The 15,501-nt window shown below is 40.3% G+C and overlaps 1 pseudogene across 1 annotated transcript in view; it reads right to left on the minus strand.

Annotated features, from left to right (window-relative positions):
• The window catches only part of LOC149187645 (dynamin-related protein 3A-like), a 115,365-nt pseudogene that overhangs the window by 70,284 nt on the left and 29,580 nt on the right, over positions 1 to 15,501 (minus strand). The window lies entirely within an intron of this gene.

Genomic DNA, 15,501 nt, shown 5'->3' on the forward strand with positions numbered 1-15,501 from the left:
GTGATTAGTTCGTGTAGTCCTTGAACGGCCTTACTATCACGTAGTAGTTTCATGCAGGTTTCTAGAAAGGTCGTAACCATGGAGGGGTCCAACCCTGACTCCATTTGATCCCTTCTACCCGAGGTAGAAGCTTCCGCGCCGCCCGCTGAGCTCCCCTCGAGAACGTCCTCCCCTGTTCCGGCTCAAAGTCGTGTGCCTTTGTAGGTGTATCGTATCGCTTACGTTCCTCTTGCAAATGACCTCCTATAGTTGCGCCACTTCTTAGTACCATATTTATACGAGGATCCTCTTCGCGAGGCTCTGCTCACATCATCTAGATATTCTGGGTTGGTGGAGGTTGGAGTGCTCCCTTTTCGCGTAGTTGGGCAATTAAGGTAGGACAGTCTACCATTTCATGATCAAATTGTTCACAGTAGGGGCACGAAGTTCTGGTTGGGTTAGTGCAATCGCGAGCGTAGTGTCCCGGTCCGCCACAATTATAACAGATTAATGGTCTGTGGCCCCGCCCGGGCCCCATTCCTCTTCCTCGGTCGCGTCCTTGAAATCCTCCCCGCGCTTCAGTCTGCATTCGGTAAGCTGGGGTTCTTTCTATCATTAAGTCATAGCTTCGACACGTTCGCTCATCGTGTCCCACCAATTGACAGAAGTCACAATACAGTTGTTGCGGGATCTGGGTATACTTTTGTAATAGGTAGCAGTTATCTGTTGCGTGTTTCCCACCCACCTGACAAATCGCGCACCAGAGCGCAAGCGCGGCACTTGGTCCTGCTTGTACCTCTACTTTTAACAGCATCGGGCCTCCCCCGCCAGATAGTTTGCGAAGACAAGGCAATGGTCCTTATCATGCGCTTGGCTTTTGCATTTAACACATCCCACCTCCGTACATACCTCTGGTCAAGATACCCTTTCTTGCTTCAAGCTCTGCAGTTCTAAACTCAAGTTTTGAAGTTGCACGTGGATTTGCTGAACTCCCAACCCTGGGTCCGGTATTGGGGTCTCATGTATCCTCATTGTTGTCTTTAGTGCCTCGGCTTGGGTTGAGATCTTTTGTTGTGACAGGGTCGTCCTCAGGTGTGGTGTCAATGACGCCACAAACCACGCGCAGTGCTGCTCATCTGTTAGTGTCATGTTGGCCTTGCGGATAGCGCTTTTCAACATCTGATCCAAATCCCATGGAGTTTCTCCGAGCATCATTACTATCTCTTTGAAACCAATAACCGACTGGGCCCCTGACTTTGGGTGCCCAAATTCCTTACTTAATGCCTCCTGGATTGCGTTAATGCCTTCAGTTGGATGATCTCTTGAATACTTCATGTATCAAGTCAATGCGCGGTCCTGAAACGCACTAACGAGGGTAGTCTTCTTGATATTATCATCTGTAATACCCTAAGCACATACAGATTTTCACAAACTAGAATCGTCCTGGTTCCTCATTCCCCACACCTTTAAATATCGGCAGCTTAACTAAACTTGCCATCCCGATCTTTGAGGATGGTGGAGTTGGGGGTGGGGTTGGTGTTGGAGTGGATGGATTAGATGTAGGTGACGCGGGTGGTGGCGTGGACGGAGGTGGTATCAGGGGGAAGCGCTCTCTGATCAACCAGACCGCACTTCCTAGTGAGAACCTCGCGAGCTCTTCCTCGCTTTCCTGGGAAATGGAAGCTAACAGACTATTCTCTATTCCTCTCGTTCCATGGTAACCTCTTCCGCTCCGCGTTACTCCAGACATTAATCAATGCGCATAATCTGTTTTTCACATAACAGCATCTTAATCCACATATTCAGTGATTTGATATACCTACCTCGCGGTCCTTGAAGAAATCACCTTTCCGCCTCGCTATAGCTCACGGTGGTATCTATTGCAAACTTAGTGATAAACCCCCTATTACCCGATCCAGCCAATGATCTACTGCGCGCGCGATCTTATCCTTGGTGGCTTCTAGCCTGCGCACTAGTTCCGGGGTCCACGCAATAGGCTGGTCCAATCTGCACCTTCCCACGCTGTCAGCTAGCCTTGCAATCCACTCATATAGCTCTACCGAGAATGTCGCAAAGAAGATCTCATCGATATCTATGAAGATGTACCGGTCCAGCCAATCTTCCTCTGATACTCGCAGGTTTCTGTTTTCCTAAACTGCGAACTCGTGGAGTTTCAGATCCCACAACTAGTCAATCTCTTTCTTTGTAGGATTCCAGTGCTCCCACATCAGACACGCCTTAGGCAGATCCTGGTCCCGGCAACGGAACCATTTGTTGGCTTATATGGGCCTAACCCAGGTTCGGAAGAATTATTTAGCCAAGCAAATCCCGCAGCTACCGGCCTTTTCGGCAACAGCCCGCGAAGCGCAAACTGAGGTCTCACCCGAGATAGCAAGGGAGGGTGTCGGAACCAGGTTTCCGCACCCTTGGGATGTCTAGATGTGGTTTGGAGGCTTTGCGCCACGCTGTACTCGCGCAAATCCAGAATGCCTTTTACTGTCTATTACCGCGCAATCTATGGATCTAATTTATAAGAGGAAGTACTGCAACACGGATCTATTTTACAGTGGTCTTTAAGCAAACCTTTATCACTTTTATTCAGTTCGCACATTAAGATTTAAACCCAGATTTACAAGCATTCCATAAGCAGTGCACATTAATCAAACAATTTTATTAATCATACAAAATGCCAGATTCACGATAATTCAGATTCAACACAGAATTCAGAAGCAACTTATCTTTAATTCCACTTATCACTCTTACATCCAGATCTGCCCTGCGCACTCAACTGCAGGGGTCTGCGCACACAGCTGCAGACTCTTCCAGGCCTCTGCGCACACAGCTGCAGACTCTTCCAGGCCTCTGCGCACACAGCTGCAGAGCCTCTATCTCCTACCAGATCCCTGACTCGGACTTGCAGACGCTTACCACTTGCTTCCCTCAAAAACCCATTACATCAAGATCATAACCAAAACTTAGCTACTCTACCCATAGAGCCTCACTCCATTTATACCTTTCTATGGCCCACGATCCATGGGCGGGCCGACTCAATCTTGCATTTCTTTACATTAATTTTGGGCAGACTACCCTTTTGACTCTGACTTATTACAACTCACGCTCCGCGCATCTCGCAGAGTCTTTACCCTGCTCTTACCCAAAATTGCGAGCTTCACACCCCATACCAGTTAAAGGGCTTCCGCTACCCAACACCTGCAGTCCTTTAGGTTATCCCACTACCCTTCCAAGGCTTCTAGCACAAGCTAGTCAAGAAGTCCCAAAGAACTATAGCTATGGGGGTTCTGACTCCCCTTAGGATCATCCAGGCACCCCTCAGGCCTCACATTAGGCAATCTTGATTCTTATCCAACCAATTCCCCCTCTCAGCTCCAGCCTTACCCAAGACGAGCAAGGAGAATTGACCACAAAATCCCACCAAAAAAATTTCCTATAATTTACACAAGTCACAGGGTTCAATGGTTATCCTAGTTCAAAGCTCAATTAGTCTCAACCTATCTAGCCATGAACCAAGGAGCGTGATGGTCGAATCAAGGAAAGAATGATGGAATAATCCCCCACTACCATGGAAAAAATTACTTATATATACATGTGGTCATTTGACCATGAGTCACGTGACGAGCTCACCCCCACCACTTGGAATCTCAAATAGACTATCCTTCCATTCACTTTTTGGACATAGCATATAACATGTCATTATAACTTAGGATTATGTCATGCCTATTGACTTTGGGTTATATTCCATAAAGTGACTTTAGGGATGTTTTATTATTTTAATGGCTTAGGAACCAGGTTATGGTTCCACCCCTTGTCTTTCCCTCTTGTGGAGTCGTATCATAGGCTCTCCAACCTTAATCACATAGGCATCTCTACCATTAAAACATGTAAACATAGGGACATAGGCCCCAAAACACACACACATACATAGATATATGTGTGTGTGTGTGTGTGTCTGTATGTATGTATGTATATGTTGATATTGTTGAGAAAACTAGGGCAGAATGATTAGGTTTTATTTTAGCTTGATTTCTCTTACATTGACAAGTTCTTGTGATATTATTTAGTTCTTCTTTATTATATTAGAGTTCTTTCCATCATCAAGACAAATGCCAAACAAGAATATCACAAAGTAGGACACGAGAGATAGGCACACAGTCAGGGCCAAAACCCCTAACAAGGGGAAAACCCAGTCAAACTCTTCCTTAGTAGATTCAAATCAAAGTGAGACAACCAAGACCAAGACAACGACCTCCTCCACTACATCAAGTCAACATCCCAAAGCAAACTGTAGTCAATTTTTCATGTCTTCTATGCAATCCTGAAGCTTAGCTTTCCAACTTCGACCCTGCAATTTCTGAGATATATTCTGAACATTCAGCCCCTGTAACTTAGTCATGGTCCTTCGCTTGTCCTTTTGTCATATCTCTTTAGACTTCGCTTGTCCTTTTGTCTTATTTCCTTAGACTTCGTACTTCTTTCTTTTGCAGCTTTTATTGCAAGACGAATACATGCTTCTTCATCTTCAATATGGGTCAAAGGTTTGGTTACTGGTATATATAGTGGTTCGAACCTATCCTTTTTTAAGCCAACTTGATCTGAGGGAAGGTCGACTTGATGGTGGAGGAAATAATGACTTTATTACAATAAAAAGTAATTTTGTTTCTTGACATGCAAATCCCAAGAAAGGTCTATGACTTTGACTTTTGACAAACCTAAAAGACTACAATGGAGGCTTGACCTAGAAGCATGAAACACATGCTCATAAAAATAAATTATTTTTATAATAATTTTCTTTTTCTAAATTCATTACATCATGACTCAATTACAATTATGGAGACTGACACTAGTTACATTCTTCAACACTCCCTCTTAACTAAGGAGGTATCCATAATTACATATATACATAGGTACATGGAAGATCCCAAAATGATATGATCTATATAGAGTCACAACACACGTAGTGCTACAGACTAGATACCTGACCAGGGTTTTCTACTTGGGTGGGACTAAGGTGTACTTAAGCTTTATCCATTCTAGGGTACCATCCGACTTTTAAGCTCTGACACCGACCAAAGGATCTAGGTGTGTATCCAAGGTCAGAGCTCCAAGACCAATGCCAACCTCCCTACTTCGGGGTCTAGACATCATTGCAAGTCGGCCAGATGTCCCCCCAAGCATATTGTCGCCCCAAGATGCTTCATCTCTCCCTATCAACTAAACCAGATATATCTATCAACCCAAGCATGCTTCAAACGTTCAATCTTCTTATGGAGAGGCCATGTACAATCACAATCCCAATTAGCAACAAACTTTCAAATATATACAAGTTAATACAAACCTCTAGGATCTTCAAATATACTTGATGTTGCTTAAGTCATTGTCATATTATTCAAACACATCTAGGAAGCTTTCATCTTTAACTTCTTCACCAGCACCCAACTCAGCCTCGACACTTCATCCATGTCTTGTTCACAACTTTATAAATCATGAATAATCATTAGTCGTGCTTCAACTATTCTCTGATCTCAAACATCCTTATGGCCTTTTCATCAAGTCATTCACTTCTCTTCAGGCTCCCCTCAATTAGGAAGATAACTAGGGGACAAGTCCATCAACTATCTAATTTTTCACACAAGCTCTTCCTTTTGCATCAACAATTTATCATAGAATTTTAGACCTTCCAAAACTTTGTTATTCCTTCATAAGGCAACAAGGTCATCTATCGAACTTTGATGTAGACTTTGATGTCATCAAGGTTCTCACAGCTCCCTCTTTCCATCATGCTCAACATCATCATCAAATTATCATCAAATACAAGGTAAGCATTTTCATCATCTTGAAGACTATGTACATGCATATCTTCAACAAGAAGTACAACCAAACACAAATATATATGTACAAGAGCATGAAGTCAAAATTATGAAAAATATCTAGACCTAGATAGACTCATAGTTAACAATGGTTACCGCTTTTGGTCTTCAACAACTTGCTAGGGTTTTTGTCGTAAGCCCTAGGTTCCATCACTAAGACTTAAAGTCTCGATATCAGTGTTGGAGAAAATGTAACTAGGTTCGCTCTTCATATATGTAATTTTGATATTTGTACTTATTCAAGAAAAGAGAATTTATTTTGATATTATTTATCAATGAGTTTCTTGCTCATTGAAAATAGGACAAGCACATTTTGAAGTGCTTCTAGAGAGTCAAAGTCAAAATGTAATTACAATGAGACCCTTTGAGAGCATGTTACATCATGTAAGTCATCATACAAGGTCATGGGAACACCTCCAAAGCATGGTCAAATCCTCTCCTAGCACCAATGAAATCTACAAGCAGCAAACAATGAATAAAAAGCGAATTATAAAGCAAACTGCAAGTCGGCCTAAATGACAGTCAAGTCGGCTTAATTGGAGGGACAGTACTCTATTTATAGAGGTTGTCCACTCCAAAAGAAAACGCACATCAAGCTCTGGAATCAGCGAAGAAGGGTAGCCGAGTAAGGGTGAAGAAAAGACAGGTTTAAGGAGGCTCTAGTGCAGCGACGGAAAAGAAGTTAAAGCCGCAGTCAAAGGGATTGTTTCTAAGGTGAAAACCAGTCACAAATGTGAGGAACAGAGCCATCTCTGTGGTCACAACAGCAATAATATAACAATCTCACATGTATCGTTGTTTGGGTTTCAAACTACGCTTACTCAGCCTCCTATCCGAGGGTAGAGAGAAGGACCTCAAGCAGAGTTAGAAGAAGCCATACACCTACAGCTAGGACCCTCCCACGTGTGAAGACTAGGGTTGCAGTGTTGTCACACTCAGCCTAATACCATACATCAAAAGGGAACTCACTAAGTATCCTTAGGTGAAGGATCTCACTAAGTAGAAATATCTCTGCTAGAAGATCTACTTACTATAGAAGGAAGAACGAAGTGCTGGAAGACAAAGTGTCGGAAGAAGTGCTTGAAGATGTGTTGGAAGTGACAGTGCAGAAGGAGGAAGGATTTGACTTATGCTTGGAGGATATCCTAGTCAAGGGTCTAGGGTTTGGCAATTGTTCAAATAAGAAGCTTCGATAAGAGAAATCTTACAAAGGGTTTTCCTCTCAAGAGTGGAGAGGGTTTGTCCCTGGCAAAAAGCCAAATTATGTGTTCTTGTTATTTTGTTTTGTTGGTAGTTTGATGAAACACACACATATGCATTAATAAGAAGAAGTATAAGCTAATAAGAAAAGTAAAAAGACTTCACAAATTGTTATCAAGTCACTAAGAATCATCACAACACTACTTTGCCCTAGATTCTCTAACATGGTATCAAAGCTAAGGTGACACATCAAGGAAAGGGCAACTCAAGAACACTCATCAAGAAGAAACATTTACAAAGTTGAAGCATCAAACCTAGAAGTCTCAATCACTTCAAGGACAAGAAGGGTCTACAATCCATCATTCACCAAGGAGGTCTACAAACCTAGAAGAAGAGCCTTATATAAAGGCACCTACAAAGAAGAGCAGATTGAAGCAGGACCTACATCAAGCTACAAGTCATCAAGCAAGTCCACTTGAAGAAGGCAACTTGAAAAGCATCAAGATCCAGGAAAGACAAGCCACCAAGCCTACAAGAAGGAAGCAATTCCATTACATCTCAAAATCTATCAAGTAAGTACATGTCCCCTTCTGAATATACATAAATGTCATTTTGCAAGGAAAGCAATAAATTGGTAGGTACTAATAACTTTCTTGCATGGAAGAAGAGGATTGATCTACTACTCAAGGAGAATGAACTCCTAGAGCATATCAAAGGGAATATCACTATCCCTGCTAAGGAGCAGACTCAAGCCTTAGCCAAGTACAATAAGGATGAGACAAGAGCTCAAAAGATTCTGATAGAATCAATCAAAGACTCTCTCATTCCCTATGTCTCCAAGTTTGAGACATCAAAAGAAATTTATGATAAGCTAGTAGAGCTATTCTTGGTATCCACCACCAGAGAAGTAATATCTTTAAGGAATGAATTATACAAGATGAAGATAACAGAGAAAGGAATAGCTCCCTATTTCATGAAAATCTCTGAAATGAGAGATCAACTCCAAGAGCTTGGGGAGTCATGTCTGACAGAGAGATGACAATTGTTGTACTCAACGCTCTACTTGAGGAGTGGGGAAACTTCACATCTAGCATTTATGCCAAGAAGGAAGCAACCACTCTCAGTGAAATGTGGTCTCTATGCAGAACAGAGGAAACCAGAAGAAGATGTGGGATCAAAGGAGCAAGCATTTGCTACCATGGCCAGAAGAGAGGGTAAATTTGGCAAGTTTGGTCCACGAAGAACAAACAACAAAGACATGTCCAAGATCCAATGTTTTGGATGCCAAGAATATGGACACTACAAAAGGAATTGCCCTAAGCTTAAAAAGGACAACAACAACAAAAGGAAGAGGGAAGAAGCTCACATAACTCAAGAGGTGAAAGTAGAAGGAAAGAAGCAAAAGAAGGAAGATCCTACGAATCTCTACTATGACTAGGTCAAATTCTTTACTTCTAGACTTCTTTCAAAGTTTTGAGTAGAATAGGAGCATGTCGGAATAAATTAAATTGCATGGCTAGAATCACCCTCTAGAATCTAGCAGCATGATGTACATAGAGTCTTAGACACTCATGTAGACGTAGCATTTATGATGAGAACAAAAAACGCATAAATAGAAAAATCTTCTAGAATATAGGAGCATGGCAGATATAGCTCAAGATATTCATATAGAAGAAGCATACCTAGTATAGGACCTCATTCATGATGAAAGAAAAATTGATCATGATAAGAATCATAGAAGGCCTACATCAACAAAAGAAAGGAAACATTTGCAAGGCTAGGATCTTTAAGATCCTATGATGGAATCTTCAAAAGAAGGTTCATGAACCAAAGCGGATGTCTCATTGGGAATCCCATTCATGGGTTTCAAGAAAAGGATGATATGATGGCAAGCTAAGATGAAGCAAGGAGGGCCACACCAAAGGATGATCAAAGGAGAATCAAGATGAGGTATGTATGCATCAAAGTTTAAGTCATGTTTTCATTTGTATATTATTGAGGGCAAAACATGCTCGAGGGCATGTACCACAACGCAATGAAGGTCAACAAAAGAATATGCTCACATAAGGAGCATAATATTGTTGACTAAGAAGCAAGAAGAAATGCTAACAAGTCCGGAAAGCAAGCAATGAAGGAATGCTCTCACTAGAAGCATTAGATGGTTGACCTATCTATCTAAGAAGAAGCAAATAGAGAAAGAGATCAAGCATGTGAAGAACACCATGATCACTGGGAATCACTATCTGGCAAAATGCCTTGAAGATATCTCCCGAAAGAAGGAAGGACAACTCTGATAAAGGAAGAAAGAACCCTTGAAACCTATGAATCATCACAACACTACTTTGCCCTAGATTCTCTAACATGGTATCAGAGCTAAGGTGACACATCAAGGAAAGGGCAACTCAAGAACACTCATAAAGGAGAAACATTTACAAAGTTGAAGCATCAAGCCTAGAGGTCTCAATCACTTAAGGACAAGAAGGCTCTACAATCCATCATTCACCAAGGAGGTCTACAAACCTAGAAGAAGAGCCTTACATAAAGGCACCTACAAAGAAGAGCAAATTGAAGCAAGACCTACATCAAGCTACAAGTAATCAAGCAAGTCCACTTGAAGAAGGCAACTTGAAAAGCATCAAGATCCAGGAAAGACAAACCACCAAGCCTACAAGAAGGAAGCAATTCCATTACATCTCAAAATCTATCAAGTACATGTCCCCTTCTGAATATACATAAATGTCATTTTGCAAGGAAAGAAATAAATTGGTAGGTAACAATAACTTTCTTGCATGGAAGAAGAGGATTGATCTACTACTCGAGGAGAATGAACTCCTAGAGCATGTCAAAGGGAATATCACTATCCCTGCTAAGGAGCAGACTCAAGCCTTAGCCAAGTACAATAAGGATGAGACAAGAGCTCAAAAGGTTATGATAGAATCAATCAAAGACTCCCTCATTCCCTATGTCTCCAAGTTTGAGACATCAAAAGAAATTTATGATAAGCTAGTAGAGTTATTCTCGATATCCACCACCGGAGAAGTAATATCTTTAAGGAATGACTTATACAAGATGAAGATAACAAAGGAAGGAATAGCTCCCTATTTCATGAAAATCTCTGAAATGAGAGATCAACAAAAGGAATTGCCCTAAGCTTAAGAAGGACGACAACAACAAAAGGAAGAGGGAAGAAGCTCACATAACTCAAGAGGTGAAAGAAGAAGGAAAGAAGCAAAAGAAGGAAGATCCTACGGATCTCTACTATGACTAGGTCAAACTCTTTACTTCTAGACTTCTTTCAAAGTTTTGAGTAGAATAGGAGCATGTAGGAATAAACTAAATTGCATGGCTAGAATCACCCTCTAGAATCTAGCAACATGATGTACATAGAGTTTTAGACACTCATGTAGATGTAGCATTTATGATGAGAACAAAAATGCATAAATAGAAAAATCTTCTAGAATATAGGAGCATGGTAGATATAGCTCAAGATATTCATATAGAAGAAGCATACCTAGTATAGGACCTCATTCATGATGAAAGAAAAATTGATCATGATAAGAATCTTAGAAGACCTACATCATCAAAAGAAAGGAAACATTTGCAAGGCTAGGATCTTTAAGATCCTATGATGGAATATTCAAAAGAAGGTTCATGAACCAAGGCAGATGTCTCATTGGGAATCCCATTCATAGGATGATATGTAGGCAAGCTAAGATGAAGCAAGGAGGGCCACACCAAAGGATGATCAAAGGAGAATCAAGATGAGGTATGTATGCATCAAAGTTTAAGTCATGTTTTCATTTGTATGTTATTGAGTCGTGGGTATAGTTCTATAACATGATCAAGCATGAAAGAATCTCTTTCACCAAAACATGCTCGAAGGCATGTACCACGATGCAATGAAGATCAACAAAAGAATATGCTCACATAAGGAGCGTAATATTGCTGACTAAGAAGCAAGAAGAAATGTTGACAAGTCCAGAAAGCAAGCAATGAAGGAATGCTCTCAGTAGAAGCATTAGATGGTTGACCTATCTACCCAAGAAGAAGCAAATAGAGAAAGAGATCAAGCATGTGAAGAACACCATGATCACCGGGAATCACTATATAACAAAATGCCTTGAAGATATCTCCCGAAAGAAGGAAGGACAACTCTAATAAAGGAAGAAAGGACCCTTGACACCTATGAAGGCCTTGGAGATACAAAAGGTGCAGATAATTGATTCTACTCTACAGAGATGTCGTGATGAAGAAGCCATCCAACAAAAGAGGCAATGTTGAAGCAATATCAGGATGAAGTCATGATGGGCTACTAGGTCAAAGCATGTAACCTAGCAAGTACTATGAAGCATCCATGAGGAGAGTATTCTGAAGCATGGACAAGATGACAAAGGAGTAGCCAAGATGACAAGAAAAATCTGATAGTCACTTTCCACGAAGCAATGACATGACAAACCAAGAAGGAAAGTGATCGATGGATGGTGCCCTACCTAGAAGAAGTTCGATCGAAGACTTCATGACATCAAGAAAGGAAGGAGATCAAGCAGTTGAAGGACCCACGAAGAAGAAGTTGTTGATGAAGGAAAGAGTCTCCAATTAAGAGGGAGCTCTAACAGGTCCCTGATCAAGAGGGAGTTTTTGGATCACCCCTGATTACAAAGGAGTGACAATTGTGTTTTCCATTTCATGGGTCATGCACTAGACCAGGACTAACAGCTGTAAGTCTAGATGAAGGCCATGAATGGAAATGTAGACACAAGATAGACACAACATTCTTGTCTTCACTTGGGAAGAAAGAATGGGAGGATTAGGTAATCATCTCGCATGCAGTACTCTTTGAGAATGTGTAGGGCATCCAAGACAAGAGTAGGCAAGAGGACCGATATTCTTTGAGGGCTGGGAACCCAAGATAAAAATAGTCCTAGAAGGTCATACTCGGTGAACACCCGGGTGGGTATGTACCTTGAGAGACAATGATGAAGGTGTCTATAAATCATTGGTCTCGCCAGCATTGTGGCTCATGGTCTCGTAAATGGAATTGTTAGTCAAGGCCTTGCACTATGACAATGCTGATGAATATGATGCTATAACGGATGGATTGCTAATCCAGTTTCTCTTATGTGAATTCTTCAAGATTGAAAATTGCCAAACACCTTGTAATATTGTATGAATACCTCCCTAGTTAAGAGGGATTGTTGGAGAAAATGTAACTAGGTTCAGTCTTCATATATGTAATTTTGATATTTGTACTTATTCAAGAAAAGAGAATTTATTTTGATATTATTTATCAATGAGTTTCTTTCTCATTGAAAATAGGACAAGCACATTTTAAAGTGCTTCTAGAGAGTCAAAGTCAAAATGTAATTATAATGAGACCCTTTGAGGGCATGTTACATCATGTAAGTCATCATACAAAGTCATGGGAACACCTCCAAAGCATGGTCAAATCCTCTCCTAGCACCAACGAAGTCTACAAGCAGCAAACAATGAATAAAAAGTGAATTATAAAGCAAACTGCAAGTCGGCCTAAATGACAGTCAAGTCAGCTTAATTGGAGGGACGGTCCTCTATTTATAGATGTTGTCCACTCCAAAAGAAAACGTACATCAAGCTCTTAAATCAGCGAAGAAGGGTAGCCGAGTAAGGGTGAAGAAAAGACAGGTTTGAGGAGCCTCTAGTGCAGCGAAGGAAAAGAAGTTAAAGCCGCAGTCAAAGGGATTGTTTCTAAGGTGAAAACCAGTCACACGTGCGAGGAACAGAGCCATCTCTGTAGTCACAACAGCAGTAATATAACATTCTCACATGTATCATTGTTTGGGTTTCAAACTAGGCTTACTAAGCCTCCTATCCAAGCGTAGAGAGAAGGACCTCAAGCAAAGTTAGAAGAAGCCATATACCTACAGCTAGGACCCTCCCACGTGCGAAGACTAGGGCTGCAGTGTTGTCACACTCAGCCTACTACCATGCATCAAAAGGGAACTCAGATGATCTAGAGAAGGAGTAAGTATCCTTAGGTGAAGGATCTCACTAAGTAGAAATATCTCTCCTAGAATATCTACTTACTATAGAAGGAAGAACGAAGTGCTAGAAGACAAAGTGCTGGAAGATGTGCCGGAAGTGACAGTGCAAAAGGAGGAAGGATTTGACTTATGCTTGGAGGATATCCTAGTCAAGGGTCTAGGGTTTGGCAATTGTTCAAATAAGAAGCTTCAATAAGAGAAATCTTACAAAGGGTTTTCCTCTCAAGAGTGGAGAGGGTTTGTCCCTGGCAGAGAGCCAAATTTTGTGTTCTTGTTATTTTGTTTTGGTAGCAGTTTGATGAAGCACACACATATGCACTAATAAGAAGAAGAAGAAGTATAAGCTAACAAGAAAAGTAAAAAGACTTCACAAATTGTTATCAAGTCACAGAGAATCATCACAACACTACTTTGCCCTAGATTCTCTAACAATCAGCAACTGAAACAAGGTAGCAAATTAATCATAGCATTTTATATTTTAAATATTATGCCCTAGAATTTTATGTCAAATATTACTAGGGTTTTGTCACAAACCCTAGATTTCAACAATACTAGGATTTAATATCTAGGTATTCATTCTTATATCAATCTTTTACTAGGGTTTTTATCGTAACCCCTAGATACATACATTAAACTTCAACAATTTGACCAGACAAGGGTTTCAATTATGAGGAAGCTTATACACCTAGGGTTTAATTCCTAGGACATTACATTTAACTATTACAAGGGTTTTTGTTCATAAACCATAATTCACCAAACCCTAAGAATCTAGGGTTTCATTATATATATTGAACATTAATAACAAACCCTAAAAGACTAGGGTTTGATAATATTAACAAACGATAAACATTAAGAGTAGAATTTCATTTCTAGATTTTATATACAAACCCTAAGTAGACTAAGGGTTTCAAAGTCAACATACCCTAAGCATCAAAAGGCTAGGGATTTAGAGTGAACCCTAAAGGTTAGTGTTTCACCAAAAATAATTAAACAAGATATAGTATGATAAGGGTAGATTCAATCTAATGATTAATCTCCCTAATAAGAATCCTTATGATTCAAAAACCTAAACATAAGAAAGTTAGTAATAAATTTCAAAATGATTGTATCCTTTAATGAAAAATTTCTTATGGTCTTAGACATACCTTGAGTTGGTCTTTTTACAAACCTTGTAGGGTTTCCTTTATTAAGTGCTCCCTCTTAATTTATGGAGCAATAAAGGAGTACTTACAATCCATAAATGGAGGAGAGTGGGCTTTAGAATGGTTGTCTGTTGTCTTTTTACAAACCTTGTAGGGTTTGCTTTATTGACCCAAAGGAGCTTGACTTGAAGCATGATAATCATCATCTTTGTCTTGACCTACATGAAGATTTTGAACTTTCTCCCAAAGATGTTTGGCAAATGAGCATCGTCCTACATTAGATTTCATAGAATCTGTAGCAAGGCACTTAAGATGATACTCATGGCTTTGGGATTGCATTTTCTTGATTCATTAGTAGAGGTACTTCTAGAAACAGCAAATTCCCATACATCATATCCAATAGCTTGCAAATAGATTTCCATTTTATCTTTTCCAAAATACAAAACTTGATTCATTGATCAGAGGAATTGGACCAACATGTTTCTCTTCGTCAGCTGTAATAGGTTCTGAAATAATTTCAATACCAGGAAATTCCTTTGGCTTCTTTGAACGCTTGGCGGCTTGCTTCCTTGATTTTCCCATCTTGATTCACCTGAGATCTGTCTTCCGATGGTTAAGTTGCTAGTTGCTACTGAAGGAACTTGCTCTACTACCAATTTTTAGAAATACTGAGAGTGGGGTGAATCAATATTTCTTATCAATTAGTACATTTTTAACTTTACAGAGCATTAATTAACATTATCATCAGATGTAACATAAATCAACAGTAAACAACACCATTCAACAATGTGCAAAGTTCAAACATAAAGACAACAGACAACAGGTGGAAACTCCTTCGGGACAAAAACCACCGAGTACTTCTTAGTATTTGTCTTCAAAGATTTACATCAAGTTTTCAGCTCCAATTGAATGAGGCTCCAACCCCCTGATTTACATGCTCCAACCTGATTGCACCGCTTGAGGTATTGCATCACTACCTTCTTCCTACCTGCCTTGACCTTCAATTCTATGACACACATTGTTGTTGCAGGTCCTACTTATCTTCGACTTCAACCTCATCTTGGACATGTAACAGGGTGAGAGAGTAACCTTACAGTCAACCCTCTGCATTGATCATTCACCTCAATATTTAGAAAAAACTACATCCCCCACAACAAATTCAATGATGTGGTTTTTGTCTTGTGAAGGATGTTGTCCTATGTAGCTTTTCTGTTGTATGGGCTCCACAGGATTTGCTTCTAAACCTAGCTTTTCTACCATGATTTCAAATATTTT

The sequence above is a fragment of the Pinus tabuliformis genome, chromosome 3_1, assembly GCF_031772625.1.
Source record: "Pinus tabuliformis cultivar Carrire ecotype Pingquan chromosome 3_1, CPIR1, whole genome shotgun sequence".
Lineage (NCBI taxonomy): Eukaryota > Viridiplantae > Streptophyta > Pinopsida > Pinales > Pinaceae > Pinus > Pinus tabuliformis.